Source organism: Alexandromys fortis, unplaced genomic scaffold (genome assembly GCF_014885135.2).
Source record: "Alexandromys fortis isolate MF-2015 unplaced genomic scaffold, M_Fortis_MF-2015_v1.1 scaffold_22, whole genome shotgun sequence".
NCBI lineage: Eukaryota > Metazoa > Chordata > Mammalia > Rodentia > Cricetidae > Alexandromys > Alexandromys fortis.
The window spans coordinates 14,888,332-14,902,955 of NW_026067900.1; the positions used below are offsets into that span (position 1 = coordinate 14,888,332).

At 37.3% G+C, this 14,624-nt stretch overlaps 1 protein-coding gene across 1 annotated transcript in view; it reads left to right on the forward strand.

The window, feature by feature from the left end:
* Nucleotides 1-2,334: 2,334 nt before the first annotated feature.
* Mei4 (meiotic double-stranded break formation protein 4) overlaps nucleotides 2,335-14,624 on the forward strand; it is a 152,678-nt gene continuing 140,388 nt past the window's right edge. Inside the window, exon 1 of the mRNA XM_050127140.1 lies at nucleotides 2,335-2,422. The gene's annotated coding sequence lies outside the window, so the exon portion shown is untranslated. The remainder of the gene's footprint in view (nucleotides 2,423-14,624) is intronic.

Sequence of the window (14,624 nt, forward strand, 5' to 3'; positions counted from 1 at the left end):
CTGAGTGATCACATCAGCCCCCTGATTGTATTTTTGTACTCAGTTTATTCATATACTTATATTTTGTTTAAATTAACTAATATGGTAGTAGTCTCATCATTTAAGATTATATGTTTAGTGAAACTATTTTTCATTTACTTTTATTTGGATATTAGAAATTTACACAAAGATTCTTAGAAATAAAATGAATGTCCTTGGAAGCATATTGATGAGAAATGGGACCACTGGTCACTAATATGACAGCAACCTTCCAGTTTCTTCACAACACCCTTGACCAAGACCTGGCAGGCTTTTTCTCTTGCCAGCAATACTCTCACCATTCCAGTTGACCTGTCCAAGGTGGTCATACACATTTAAGGCTGCCCCCTGAGCATGGTTACCTGAAGTTTTGGTCCTATGATCTCCCCTTTTCTTTTTGTAAAGATAACCAATAGGAAATGAGAGGAGGAGGGAACTTCTCAGGCCACCAAAATCCAGTTCTATGTGGGAAAATAAGATTCTGGTTTCTAAATCTTCTCCCCACTTTATGGGGTGTCTTTCTCTGTGTATTGTTTGCTTTTTCTGTATGTATGCCCGTGTGCCTCTTCACTTTTAATAAAGTTTGTCATTTTAGTTTTCTATCTGTCTATCTATCCATCCATCCATATATCTATCATCTGTCTGTCATTCTTTAGAAAAGTGGTTTAGACACAGTCCCATCATCATCAGACTGTGACTTTTTTTTTAAAAAAGTCTCTAAAATTTCTTAGAATTAAATGGTCAAACATGACTAGAGAGCCAATTACTTCATTCAATAAGCATGCATTGATTGATCATTTTGTGTTTCACTAGTCTTAAGTGAGTCAAAAAACTTGCATAATTTTCTTGAATTGTTTTTCTGCTTTGGAGTTCTAAAATTATCTCTAACAATTTCATCTGAAGATGGTCTAAGAAAACTGTTGAGGTTGTTGAAGTTAGTGAGTCTCCAAATTTAGATGATGAAGAGTAAGATTCCATTAAAATTGAGTTTGAGCTTTTCTACAGGATTTCAGTGACTGTGCTCTTTCTGGTAATTGTTATCCATTTGTTTTAATTATGAGACTGAGTGTTGTGTCTTGTATAGGGCTGTAATCAGGCTTCACCCAGTGTCTGGCACAAAATAGTTCAAATTGCTCAAAAAATGTATGAGTAGAATTGAAAAAGAATCATATATTCAGCAACACAAGGGAAACTTTCTACATTGTACCTACTTGACTGTTGATTATCTCGGAAATGAACTTTGATGATTTGGTTTTACATATCTCAAAGAAGAGAAGCAAATACAGTAAGACATTAATTTACTGTTCATTAACTGAAGCTTAAGATCATTCAATTTTAGTTTACATGAAAAGCACTGTTTATTAATTACAAAGCTATATTAAACACAATTACATTATATGTAAAATTATTGACTTTCTTAACAAGCACATAGATAGGACAACGAAGCTTAACATTTCCAGGACAGATACAACTGACTGGATGCAAATTTATGTCTTAATAAAGGTTCATGTATGTAGGACAATGAGCTGAACAGACCCTTAATTTAAACTATACAATAGTTGAAACTTCTACCTGTTAGTAACTAAGCGCTTTTCTATTAAAGATAAAGAAATGCCTTCAGAATGCTCTGAATCTATTTTGCATTCTATTAGAATTTATAATTCTATATGAGGAAATTCAATATGTGAGGCCAAAGTCAATTAAAAATTTATATGAAAACAACGTGACAGGTGGACAAATAAGAAACGTGGCTGTAGAGTAATTGCATTCCAATGCAGGAAGCCAAACTTCACCAACACCTTCTGGAAACAAGCAAAGAAACCTTTTCCCCGACTGTTCTCAGGCAGAACAGCAGTCGTCACAACAGTTTGCCTGTGACTTTCCTTCTCTTCAAGGTCTTTCGGGCTGTTAAGCCCCCTGGAGTTCTTCTTAGAAACCACCCAGGCATCTGCCTCTTGCAGCAGAGGAGCTTGACAATTATGGAATCTCACAGCGGTCGCCAAGATGCAGAGGACTCCTGCCTGTTCCCGCCAAATCCGCCACGAGCCTTCGCCGAGCCCATCCGAGCCCGCCCGAGCCCCTCCGAGGCGAGTAGCGCAGGGGCTTCTGGGGATTGTGGTCTCCGCCCGCCTGCCTCTTGATTGGCAGGGGACGAAAGGAGCAGGGCGGAGTGACGCTCTGGGCTCTGGCGCCCACCTGCGGGCAGCGCTTGCATCCGTGCTCGTGGCACGGAACACCGGCCCCTGTGCTTCCCCTGCCGCCTGAGGGCGTCTTTCCTTCTCAGGAGCCGTGGGTTTGTGCAGCCACAGCTTGCCCTCCTTTCTCTCAGGCCGCTGCTCCCCCTCAGGCTGCGCATGCTCTCAGGTGCTGAGACTTGGGGCTCTGTGTCACGCCCTTGGAGGAGGTAGGTCTCGATATTTTTCTTTCTGTTTTCTTTTTCTTTTTCCTTTTTTTGATTCTTTTGAGATAGAGTTTCTCTGTGTAGCTTTGGAGCCTGTCCTGGAACTTGCTCTGTAGACCAAGCTGACCTCGAACTCACAGAGATCCACCAGTCTCTGTCTCCTGAATGCTGCGATTAAAGGTGAGCAGCGCCACTGCTTGGAGGGTCTTTCTTTAACTGCATCTGGGGCCTCAGAAACTTTGGCAGGAAAAGTCTGTCTTATGTGGTGTGTTTTACATCTCTGAGTGTGTGTAAGCCCGGCTCGAAGGTCAGTATTGTTTCTGAGGCTTTCTGGAGAAGAGGACCTGTTGCGGACTGGTTAGCCACTTGTAGATCAGATCAACGATTTTGGGACTGGATAGCCACTTGTTGATCAGATCTTTGATTGAGCAGTGACACACTGGGAGGAGCTGCAGAAAGAGTTGAGGATATTAAAGATGGGGCAGACGGGGTCTCTTGTCTCAAGGAGGTGACCATGGGAGAAGAACTAGGTTATAGAGAGATATGTACCCTGTCAGAAGAACAGGGTCAGGATTGGAGTCTACATTACCAAAGAAGGAGCTAGTGAGGGTTTGGTGAGTTTACAAAGTAGTGGTAAATAAGTATTTTGAATTGAGTTAGGTAAAGCCTTGAATAGCTTTATAGTCCGCAGTTATATATTTAGGATTTCAGTTCCATCAGGAACCACAGAAAATAAATCGGTACTTTGACAGTCACAAAATACATATATTGTAATAACAATTCAGTAACATGGAGTCTTTGACTACTGAATTTTCCCACATATTTCGGGGTTTTGAGACGAGGTCTTACTGTAGGCCAGCCTGACCACCTGCTCTCGTGTCTTATAGGACACAAAAATGACCTATTCAGGCACAAAATTTGGGGATGACCGAGAGCACACATATTTTTTAATTATTTTTTATGAGTGACAATGGGAATATCAATATTTCACATAAGATATTTAAAAATAGTATTATGAACGCTTTGTTAAAACTTGTATAATATTAATATGTACCACAGTTTAATATGTCAAACAAAATTTGAAGTTTAGCGTATTTTAGCTTTCATGGTATATATGTACAGCATGTATATGTTAATTTCTGTTACTTGAAGTCAAAAGTCAGAGCTTCAATTTGATAGGTTGTTAAATTAACTCAAATTATTTGAAGTATCAGTGAGATAGTCATACTTAATGACTGTATTATGGAGAATAGTTTGGAGGAGTTTCGAGTTAGAACCTTGAAGGTTAATAAAAGTAAAATATGTTAATGAGTTGGAGAAAAAGTGGCTAAGTTTTGCGCTGAGATATGACTGGAGAGGTAGCACTCATACATCCAGAGGTGTTTCAAAAACAGCGGCGTGACTCTGAGTGTCCACTGCTGTAGCTGGGAGGAAGAGCATTTGAGAGTTTGGCAATTATGTCACTTGTTAGGCCAGAACATTTATGTCCTGTGGAATATTGAAAAATTCTCTATTTTGTAAAAAACTAATAATTTTAAAGATATTGTGTTTATTTTATGCAGAGCATGTTCGACTTCATACCTCCCTCTCTCTTTTTTCATATCCTCCCCCTTTCCACTAGCTATCCTTTCTCTCCCTTTGTTCTCCTAGACAGTTTTATTTTGCTTTCATGTCATATGCATGTGCATGACTTTATGTATCTCTATAAAATTTAGGAACCACGATGAATGAGAGAAATATGTCTTTCAGATACTGATCTAACTGCCTTAAAATGATCATCTCCTATTCCATCAATTTTCCAGCAAAGACATGACTTTCATTCTTCTTTATAACTGAAAGATATTTCATTGTGTATATGTAACACGTTTTCCTTATCTCTTCCTTTCTTGTGAAGAATACTTCATTGGTCTCATGATTGTTTAGGGGAGAAGTGCTTCAAGAATCACCAATGTGCTTATATTTCTGCAACAGCTCGACTTGAATCAGTTGAGAAGATATGCAGGAATGATATAACTAGGTCATATAGACGATTTATATTTACTTTTTGTAGAGACTTCCATTCTGACTTCCACAGTGGCTGAACTAATTTACATTCGACCAACAGTATATCATCATTCCGTTTGTCCACTTCTTCACTAGCACTTTCTGTTATTCACTTTTTTAGTGATTAGCATTCTGACTAAACTCACTATAGTTTTAAAAAATATTTTAAAATTCATTTGAGATGACAATGCAATTATATCATTTCTGGAATTTCCTCTCTCCATTACCTCCCAAGTACACCATCCACTTTGTTCTTATACATCTTATACATGGCCTCTTTTTCTTTAATTCTTTCTCTCTCTCTCTCTCTCTCTCTCTCTCTCTCTCTCTCTCTCTCTCTCTCTCTCTCTCTCTCTCTCTCTCTCTGTCTGTAAATATATAGATTCAACTGCTCAGCTAGTATAATGTTTTGATTTGTGTTTCTTGGATGGCAAATAAGGCTAAACTTTTGTTTTTGCATGTTTATAGACTATTTGCATTTCATCTTTTGAGAATTGTCTATTTGCTTCATTATTCAATTTAGTTATGGAGTAATTTGATTTCTTGTTTAGTGTTTTAGTGTTTTTTTATATGTTCTTAATATTAATCCTAAAAATAGCTAGCAAGGATTGTGTCTCATTCTGTAGACGTTCTTCACTCTATTAACTGTTTACTCTCCTATGCTGAAACATTAATTTCATTATGTCCTAATTATTTGTCGTTGACCTTATTTCATGAATGATTTCTGTCAAATCTTTGCCTATGCATTTACCTTCAAGTTTCTTTCCTATTTTTTTTTCCTATCACTATTTCAGAGTTTCAGGTCTGATAGTTTTTTTTTTCCTTTCTTAATGGTGAGAGAAACCTGAGTATCATGTTATTTTGAAAGATAGAAGTCGAAACGGATGAGGAAAATGTCATGAGGCCTCAACTGTAAATGAAGAACTAAAGACATCTCAGGAAAGCTGGGAGTGGGGAAGGTGATCATCCCCAAGGAGCACTCCAACTGGTTGTTCAGGGTCAAGTGGCTAGCTCTGAAAACATGCAAAAATACCATCATATGGACTGAACTAGTTATATATTTAGGAATATGTATGTATATACATATATGCATACCATAACAATTAGTGAAAAGAGTCCATAAATTTGAAGGTAGGGGTATATGTAGCATGATTAATAAAAACTCAGAGACAGAAATTGGGGTTCAACCTGAAGGTCAGAAAAGAAAAAAAAAAAAGTCCAGCCACTGGCTCTACCTCAGACCAAAATGGCAATATTGCCTCCAGGAATCTCAGAATGAGACTGTGTGAGAGAGCTGTCTCCTCCCATTTTATAATCCTCTCTAGTTCTGGGTTTAAGGGCATGAACCACTACCGCCTGGTTTCTATTGCAAACTAGTGTAGCCACTGGGATTAAAGGTATATGTTATTGCTGCCTGGTCTATAAGGCTGGCCAGTGTGGCTGTTTTACTGTTCTGATCCTCAGGCAAGCTTTATTTATTAAAATACAAATGAAATGCCACTACAGGTATATGGGGGGCAGTTAGAGGAAAGACAGAGATTTTCTTTATATATTTTAATCTCAAAAATAAAAGAAAAAAAGAAATCATAACATGGAATCACTTTGAGTTTATTCTTATTTTATTTATTTATTTTTTGTTTTCTGTGTTAGGGATGGAGCCAAATTCCTCGAGTTTATTAGGCAAGTGCCCTGTCACTGAGCTATACGCTCAGCTGGAGGGTGCTAAAGGACTAAGGGAGTCTTCAGCCAGAGAATTAGATTGTAAGAACTAAAGATGGAAGGTGGTTTGTGGAGAAGATACAAGGATTTGGAATGGAACTGATGCATATTTTTGAAACGTTGCTTATGGTATATAAAATCAGAAAGATACTGGCTGTTATTTTTGAGGTGCATATCACAGAGTATTCACATTTTTTTTTTTTTTTTACATTCTAGCAGAGTGGCTAAGGATCTAGCTTACTTTTCTGTCCATCCAGTTGATATATTAATCACCTAATAGTTTTTCAGTACCAACCCACTATTAGTAATAGGGATTTGTGCTCTAGTCTCGTAGATTGTGATCAATGGCATTTACTAACTGTGGAGGGCATGATCTAGGTGTAGTCCTGATACCTGCATTAGAAGGAAATAACATGTCTTGTGAATCAAGGAAAGAGACTTTAAGCATGGAGATAACTTTGATCCTTGTTTATGGGCCTGCTATACCTCTCTTTTGCTGATACATCTTCAGTTACCATCAACTTCTTCCTGGGTCTGCATTTGAAATATGTTTTTCCATTGGGCTGGTGGGGTAGGTTGTGAGACATTAAAGAACCAACACTCTGTGAGGTTCCACCTCGAGCTCGGTATTGCTGCCTCATGGTGATGAAATGTGAACTAAGCAGCCATTAAATTTTATTCATGGTATATTTTTCCCATTGGGGAAAAGAACGGTTTAGGGAACGATAAATCCATGATCAGCCACAGCCGCCATAGACTAAGCCTTCTAACATCCGATGGCGAAACCACAGCAAGTGCAGTGCCTGTCACTTCTTATTAGGAATTTTTGGTAACAGCTAATGAAAGTATTCCCCCCACACACTTTTCCTGTTTTAAATTTTAATGCTTTCAGAGTCAAGTGATTGTGGAGTAAGCATCCACTCTGCAGGGAAGCAAAGTTACTGTTGCTGTGATGGTTTGGCGTTATAGCACTGAGAGTTGGCTAAATGGTTTTTACAATCAATTATATTGTTCAATTTAAAAGAGAGTCAAAAGTCACCTCTGTCAAATTTTGTTTGGTGTGATTCAGAATCTTTTCTTAATAAGGATCTTCTCTTAAAAGAGGCTCTTCTGTGATGTGTGATGTGGAAAGAGGTGAATAATGAAGACTCGATAAAACATAAGGCAATGGTATCATCACTTGTAGAGAGTAAAGCCTTTAGTAGATAAGATTATCTATGTGATTCTTTTTTGTTACTGGTTTTAATAATGGAAGTATAAATGAAAGTCAAATGACAACAGCAGAAATATGATCTTGTAGGATGCTAGCTTTCCTCATGATTTGGTACTATTTATTAACTAGGGTACCTAGATATGTGTGTCACAAAATATTAATATATGTCTTTTAATATAAATATACCACTTTTAAAACACTAGATATTATTTAGAGCAAAGCTTGAGAAATATTTTATGTATTGTCAGAGAGTCAATATTTGTAGGCTTTGTAGGTCACACTATTTATATTGCAGCTACTCAGCTCTGAAGTTCTAATGCAAAAGCAGCTATACATAATTGAATGAATGTGAACATTTATTTTTATAGAAACCAGGAAACTCTCATCTGACATATGGGCCATGGTTTGCAAACCTCTGATTTATAGCCCCTCTGAGATTTCCTAGTAAATATGGAGTACTGCAGATCAGAATGATTGATAGCTGAATGCTACATAAAAGCAGAGATAAACTAATTTTATTGCGTGTTTTATCTTCATTTCTAACACAGTGCCTGATAAGTAAGAGTTAATTAAGCTAGTTAATAACTAGCAAGTTTATATGGTGGAAGAGTATCCTAGGTAAGCTAGGACCTTCTACATATGATTTACAGGTTATGCAATAGGACTCGAAAACACTACCATTTGCGGTAGAACAGTTGTTGTTTTTGAGTACTTCATTCGAAGAACAAATCCAGAGAAGGTGAGTGAAAGAAACAGAGAGAGGCTATAAAATGACAGTAAGAAACTTTAGGTTTGTGCATCTCTCCTAGTAAAAATGAAAATTGTGTCCTTTGGAAGTCTACTCAGAGAATGTCTTTCAGTGCCTGTCATAGTCTTGGGTTTTCCTAGTGTACCCTCTGCTCTGTGTGGCATCGTTAGCATCTGTGATGCATATCTTCCTCTTGTGTCTCCAGATACTGTACCTGTTCTTTCTGTCTTTCTGGTGCCTGCTCCTCCTCGTAACCCAGTGCTCCCTTCAGAAGTCCTCTTCTTACTCCACCCTCTCTTGCACTCCTCCTTTATAAAGGAGCTAGCTCTCTTGCCTTAGGCTTTGAGCAGTGGAAGGGTGCCTGTTGGACTGCTATGACATCCAGCTCCCGGGTCATTGTGTGTGTTAGTGTCTTAACTGTCCCCACTTTTAGAAACAGTTTCTAAAAGCTGTATCCACATTTTTCATACTAGGGTATCATCAGCTTTTCTACTGATTCTTGATTTTCATAGTAGGCTTTCCAGAGATGCATATTCTATGTCAAACAAAGCATGACTTAGTTTAATCAACGCCGGTGACTCTGTTTTTTTTTTATTTATTAATTTGTATATCATGTTTCTGTGTATGTGTGCACAAGAGCCATGGTGCATGTCTAGGAGTCAGTTCTCACTTCGTGCCATGTGTTTTCTGGGGATTGAGCTGAGGTCATCAGGTGGCAGGTGCCCTTATCGCTACCAATCTAGCAAGTCATCTGCTTCCCTCTCTTCCAGGGTCGAAATGGTCATGACCACTTAACCCTGTGGTCAGAGGTTGAGTTTGCCTACCAAAATTCTGTCATACCTTGCTGTACTTGAGTACTTCTTCAGTAGCGAACTCACCAGTCTTTACATTCTCGCACATGTTTAGATATACCTGACTGATGGAATCCATGTACACTCCTTCTGTATAGTTGTCTTCATTGGGGCTTCATGGAACAAGTATTGCTTATACCTCCTTCTGTTTTTGACAGTAGGCTCTCAGATTTCTTTGCCTCCTTTATCTGAAACTTGGTTTTCTAGACAGAATCTCTGTTCAATGTGTTGCCTGATCGTGATGGATTGAGCCTTGCTAGGCAGGATAACTTCACCTGGAATATGGAGAGGTAAAGGAGCGACATCTTCTCTCTGTGTCTATAGATGCAGTAAACTGTGGGCCTACACTTATGTAAGTACCGCATATATTGAGAACAGTTGTCTCTGATGATTCCTTAAGGTTTTCTCTTCTAACGTAGATTTAGCTATAATTAAAAACTTTCAGTCAATACAAACTTTTTATATATTTCAAATCTATATAGTAAACATCACCATGTCTGTATTTTAGTATCTTGTTCTGTTTATTCTTTTTTGATACTGAATTTTTTCTAGACCTTAATTCTCTATTGATTTCATAATTATATCCCTTATATATTGTGGATTTAACAAAATATATAGAAATGTGTCACCTTTTTGGTGGAATAGCAAACTGAGATTCAGGAAATGTTTAGAAGTGAATTCTTAAGTGAATTATTAAATTTATCTGGTTTTAATACTGAAAATCCAATTTATCTTTTTAGTAGGCCTCTCAGGTAATTGTCAGCTTCTATAATTCTTTTTTCTGATTCATTCAGTAAATTCATTCCTTATTTATTTTTTGATTAGATTGCATTCATTATGGCAGAACTCTAGAAAATAAACCCTCTTGTATTTAACACATGCTTTTGATTAGTTGAAATACATAGAATAATAAAAACATCATATTAGAAACTAGTCTTGATAGTTGATGAGAGAATCCTATCAGAATTCCTAATCTTTAGTATGTTAGAAAATGTATTTCAAATGTAGTGTTAGGAGTGGCGGGGCTGCGTCCCCGGCACCCGGCCGCCCGCATGGCTAGCTTATGCCCGAAATAATTACACGGAAACTGTATTCTTTTAAACTCTGCCTGGCCCGTTGTCTGTAGCCTCTTACTGGCTAGCTCTTACATATTAATCTAACCCATTTCTAATAATCTGTGTAGCCCACGAGGTGGCTTACCAGGGAGGATCTTAACCTGCATCTGTCTGGCATGGGAGAACCATGGCGACTCCCTGACTCAGCTTCTTTCTCCCAGCATTCTGCTCTGTTTATTGCACCCACCTAAGGGTTGGCCTATCAAGGGGCCTAGGCAGTTTCTTTATTAATAAGAAATCACTCCCACATCATTCAAAGGCTGCTTCTATTCCTATATTGTCCTTTTATTTACATGAATACTTGTCATGGAAAGTTGAAAACCCCCCAAAAAACCTTATTATTTCTCATTCCCCAATGATGATTGTTTATACCTCCTTAGCTAAATGAAGGATAAGTTTACATTTCCTTCTTCATTGGCTGCATGCATACCTGACCAAAAGCTTATTCATGTGGTTTTCTGTAATTTTCTCATTTTCTTATTCTTCTGCTTCTGTAGTCTTCTCCTCAGATTAAAAGCCTGAGGGGAGGGACTTCCGAATTTGCAGTGTCTAGTACAACCAATCATTGATTATTAATGCTTACTGACAGTGTAATAATTTAATTCTGCCTTTCTATAACATCACACATTTAATATAGTTCTCAAAAGATAACAGCTTCCTAAAACTGTATTTGCCTCATTGCTATAGCCTAAATAATACATTATTATGTAAGCTTTGTCTTTTAAAACATTCAGTTTTCATCCAATAATCTGCTGATTAATCATAACTATTGCAACATTGTAAGAAATAGATAATAAATCTATATATAAATATATATTATATGTTTTATATATATACATATATATCATATGTTTCTGATAAATTCTTCATAAAAAACAGTTTTCTAAAACAAATAGGATACTTTAAGTGCCATTTTAATACTACAAAACTATGTAATAAGATTAATTTTAATGAGTTTGCTGATAAATTTGTAAAGATGAACCCCCCCAAAGAAATCATAGTTCATTAACCCATTGCTTGCTTAAAAATACTGCCAAGTTTCAAAAGAAAAATTGATAATACTTAAGTATTGTATTTATGTGTAAGTGCATATGTGCCATGGGTGCAAATGTATGTGGATGTCTGAGATCTTCAATAGCTGTCCAGACTTTTTTTTTTTAAGAGGACCTCTTAGTGAACTTTGAGATTGCCAGTTTGGCTAGACTGTCTGGCCAGCAAGCTGCAGAGATCCTCCTACCTCTACTTCCTAGTAATATAAACATGCATCAGTTTCTTATATTTTAACAATGCTTACAATAAGAAAAATCTTTATCCTGTAGGATGGTTCAGCTGGGTGTTGCATGACTCTGATGACCTTAGTTCATTTCCTAGAACTCATAAAAGAGAGAAGGAAGAAACTGACTCCACAGTGTCCTATGACCTCTACAAGTGTGCCATGGCATGTGGGTGCCTGGACTCATACACACACATACACACATACACACACACACATCAAACAAAGACATATAATAATAACTGATTTTTCAACAAGATTTAAAAATACCATTTTTAATAAGTTTGAAATTGATAGCTCAAACTTTTAAAATAGGATGTAAAAATTTATGTTGAAGGGAAATGAAAAATGATGACAAAATTTGAAGAAAATTCTCTATAGGCGTTTATTATTTCTGCTATTTTTTGTATCATTATGTTATAACCATACTGTAAGAGTTTTACATTGGGCATTGTACTCTTTCTGGTGCTGAGCAAAAGAACTGAAATCAGAGAGAAATGGGTTTATGCCCATTATGCATATTTTTATATGATACTCTTAGATATGCATATCCATAATTGAACCCTGTGTCAGATACTTTATTAAATATCGTCTGTATGGTGATCTCATTTATTTTTCAGCGTGACTGTATGAGGTAGCTTGTACCATTTGCGTTATTTTTCAGATAATCAAGCAGGTTTGTGGAGACTCAGCAAGCAAAATGTTCGAAGGCTGGAGCCTGAACTTTAGCCAGACTTTTGGCCTTGGCAGCTGGAACTCTTCACTGCCACACAGCAGTTTTCTGGGGCTTGAGTGATTACAGATTCAGAACTGCAAAAGACTGTGGTCAAACTGTGGCTTTCATATCAGTGCCGGAATCTGTCCCTCATCATCGCAGGCTCATGGCTCAGCTTCTGCTTGAGTAACTCCTGTAATTGGACTTAGGAGACAGCACTTTCTATTATTGGACAACTCTTATCAGTAGATATCTTATTTGTCTGTTTATTAGAAATTTGTCTCCCTGTAATTTCCACGTGTTGGCTCTAGTTCTGCTTCTAAAAAACCCTGAATGTCTGTCTTTTCATTTTCTCCTAGCGGCTTTCCAAGGCTGTGCTGAACTTCTGGCAGCTCCATCTGGGTGTAGTGTTCATAGGGGGCCCCCAAAAAAAGTGTTCTTGAGAAAATACTGTGGGTCTCAGCCACTGCCTTTCATCTCCTCTCTCCTAGGCCTGCATTTCCATGTTCTTTCAAATGGGTGGATCTTCTCTGTGCATCTCTGCTAGGAAGTCACCTGCTAAATGGGGGTCATTTCGGGTTATTCTTTAAAATTTGGACAATTTTTATCTCTCTATTCATTTTCATCTACATTGTTTGTAGCTGGTTATTGCAATCTGAAATATGTACATTTTGCTTATTTTCTTAGTGATTCCTCCTATTTGAGTTAAAAAATTAAGTGATGTACCTGTTTCCATCACGGTCAAAATCTTTGAAGATATCATATGTGACCAACAGATACTTGTTAAATAAGACAATGGATTGCCATCACACTTACATTTCAGGGTGCTATGACCACCAAAGAACTGGAGGAGAGATGCTGCTCATATTTTGTTTTGAAATTACTAGTAATAATAATAATAATAATAATAATAAACTTGTGCTTGTGTGCATGTATATGCATGATGTATATAGGGGGCTTGCTTGCCATGCTGTTCCTATTTGTGTGTGTGTGTGTGTGTGTGTGTATGCTTGTAGGTCAGAGAAGGACTTTGTGTAGTCACTTCTTTCCAATCACATTTCCATATTTTCAGGGATTGAGCTCAGGTTGGTAGACTTGTATGACAAGTTCCTCTACCTCTCTAAGCCATCTTACCAGGCTTGCTCACTTTCTTTGCGGAAGAAACCATACCATTAGAAATTGTATAAATATATCTTTTGATCTTTCATTTTTACACACTTATGGTCAGTTAATTTCTTTGTTTACTCAGGAATTTTGTCTAACAAAATAGTTGCCTGTATCATACTCCTGCTTTTGAATATTATAATACTAAAATTCTACAATACTAGTTGTGATAAAAAATAAACTTTGTCATTGATTTTATCTTTTAATGACCTAAAGTCATAGTTCAGTGAATAAATGTATGCTCACTTTTATAGTATCAACAAATCATTAATTGCTTTAGTGGTCTCTTTGTAGCTCTTCATCTTGATTTTTTGATTGACAGTGTATCTTACAAATCTTTTGTTGTTGTTGTTGTTCCGGAAAGTGCTCACAGCCTTAGGTAGTTGAATAGTTCCACATTAATATGTTTTTTTGGACCTGATAATTGAAGACAAACAAACAGGTGAGGAGAGACAGATGGTCTGATGTGCAGTCTACAAAAGCCTTTGGGCCAGAGGTTCTCAACTTTCCTCATGCTCTGACAATTTAAAATAGTTCTTCATGTTGTAGTGACCCCCAGCCATAAAATTATTTTTGTTGCTACTCCATAAGTGTAATTTTGCTACTGTTGTGAATATCTTCATAAAGTAAATATCTTTATTTTCTGATGGTCTTGTGTGATCCCTGTGAGAATATAGTTCAGCCCCCAAAAGGGTCACAACCCATAGGTTGAGAACTACCTATCTAGGAACACTAGACTATCTGTTCATTCCCTAGTTGGCAGAATTTAGGAAACTCTCCTTGAGTCCTGAGAAAATGTTGTTTATTTCCATAAGATGTTTGTAGGGTACTGTCACTAGACCGGAACAGCTTCCCAAAAGATTTCTGTTTGTCATTAGAGTGGTGTGCAACAGAGAGCCGGTTGCCTGGCTTCAGCAGAAGAAAAAGGCTGAAATTAGCAAAAGGTGTCATCGAAACAAGTGATTTGTCTATTGGCAGAGTAAACAGGGAAGTATTTCTTTATAGTCAAGAGGTGTGTTTGGATGCAGAGGGAAATGACAGATATCCTTTCCATGTCCAGAGAGTTGCCTCTAGACCTATGAATTATTGACACATACTGTTGTTGTTTAAGTGTTTGCACATCTACCCAGATCAAAAGATGCTGTCACTCATAGTGCTGTGTCAGACTATTCTGATTTCAAATCTGCAGAATCATCATTGGGCACGGTCCAGGAAAACTCTCATGGCTGCTTACTTAAAATTATTCTTAATGTATTTGGGAATGTTCTTAATAACAAGGGAGCTTTTGACAATATGATATGAATCTATCATCACTAAACACAAAAGCTTTGCAGATATGTCTGACAAGGACAATAGTGACTAAT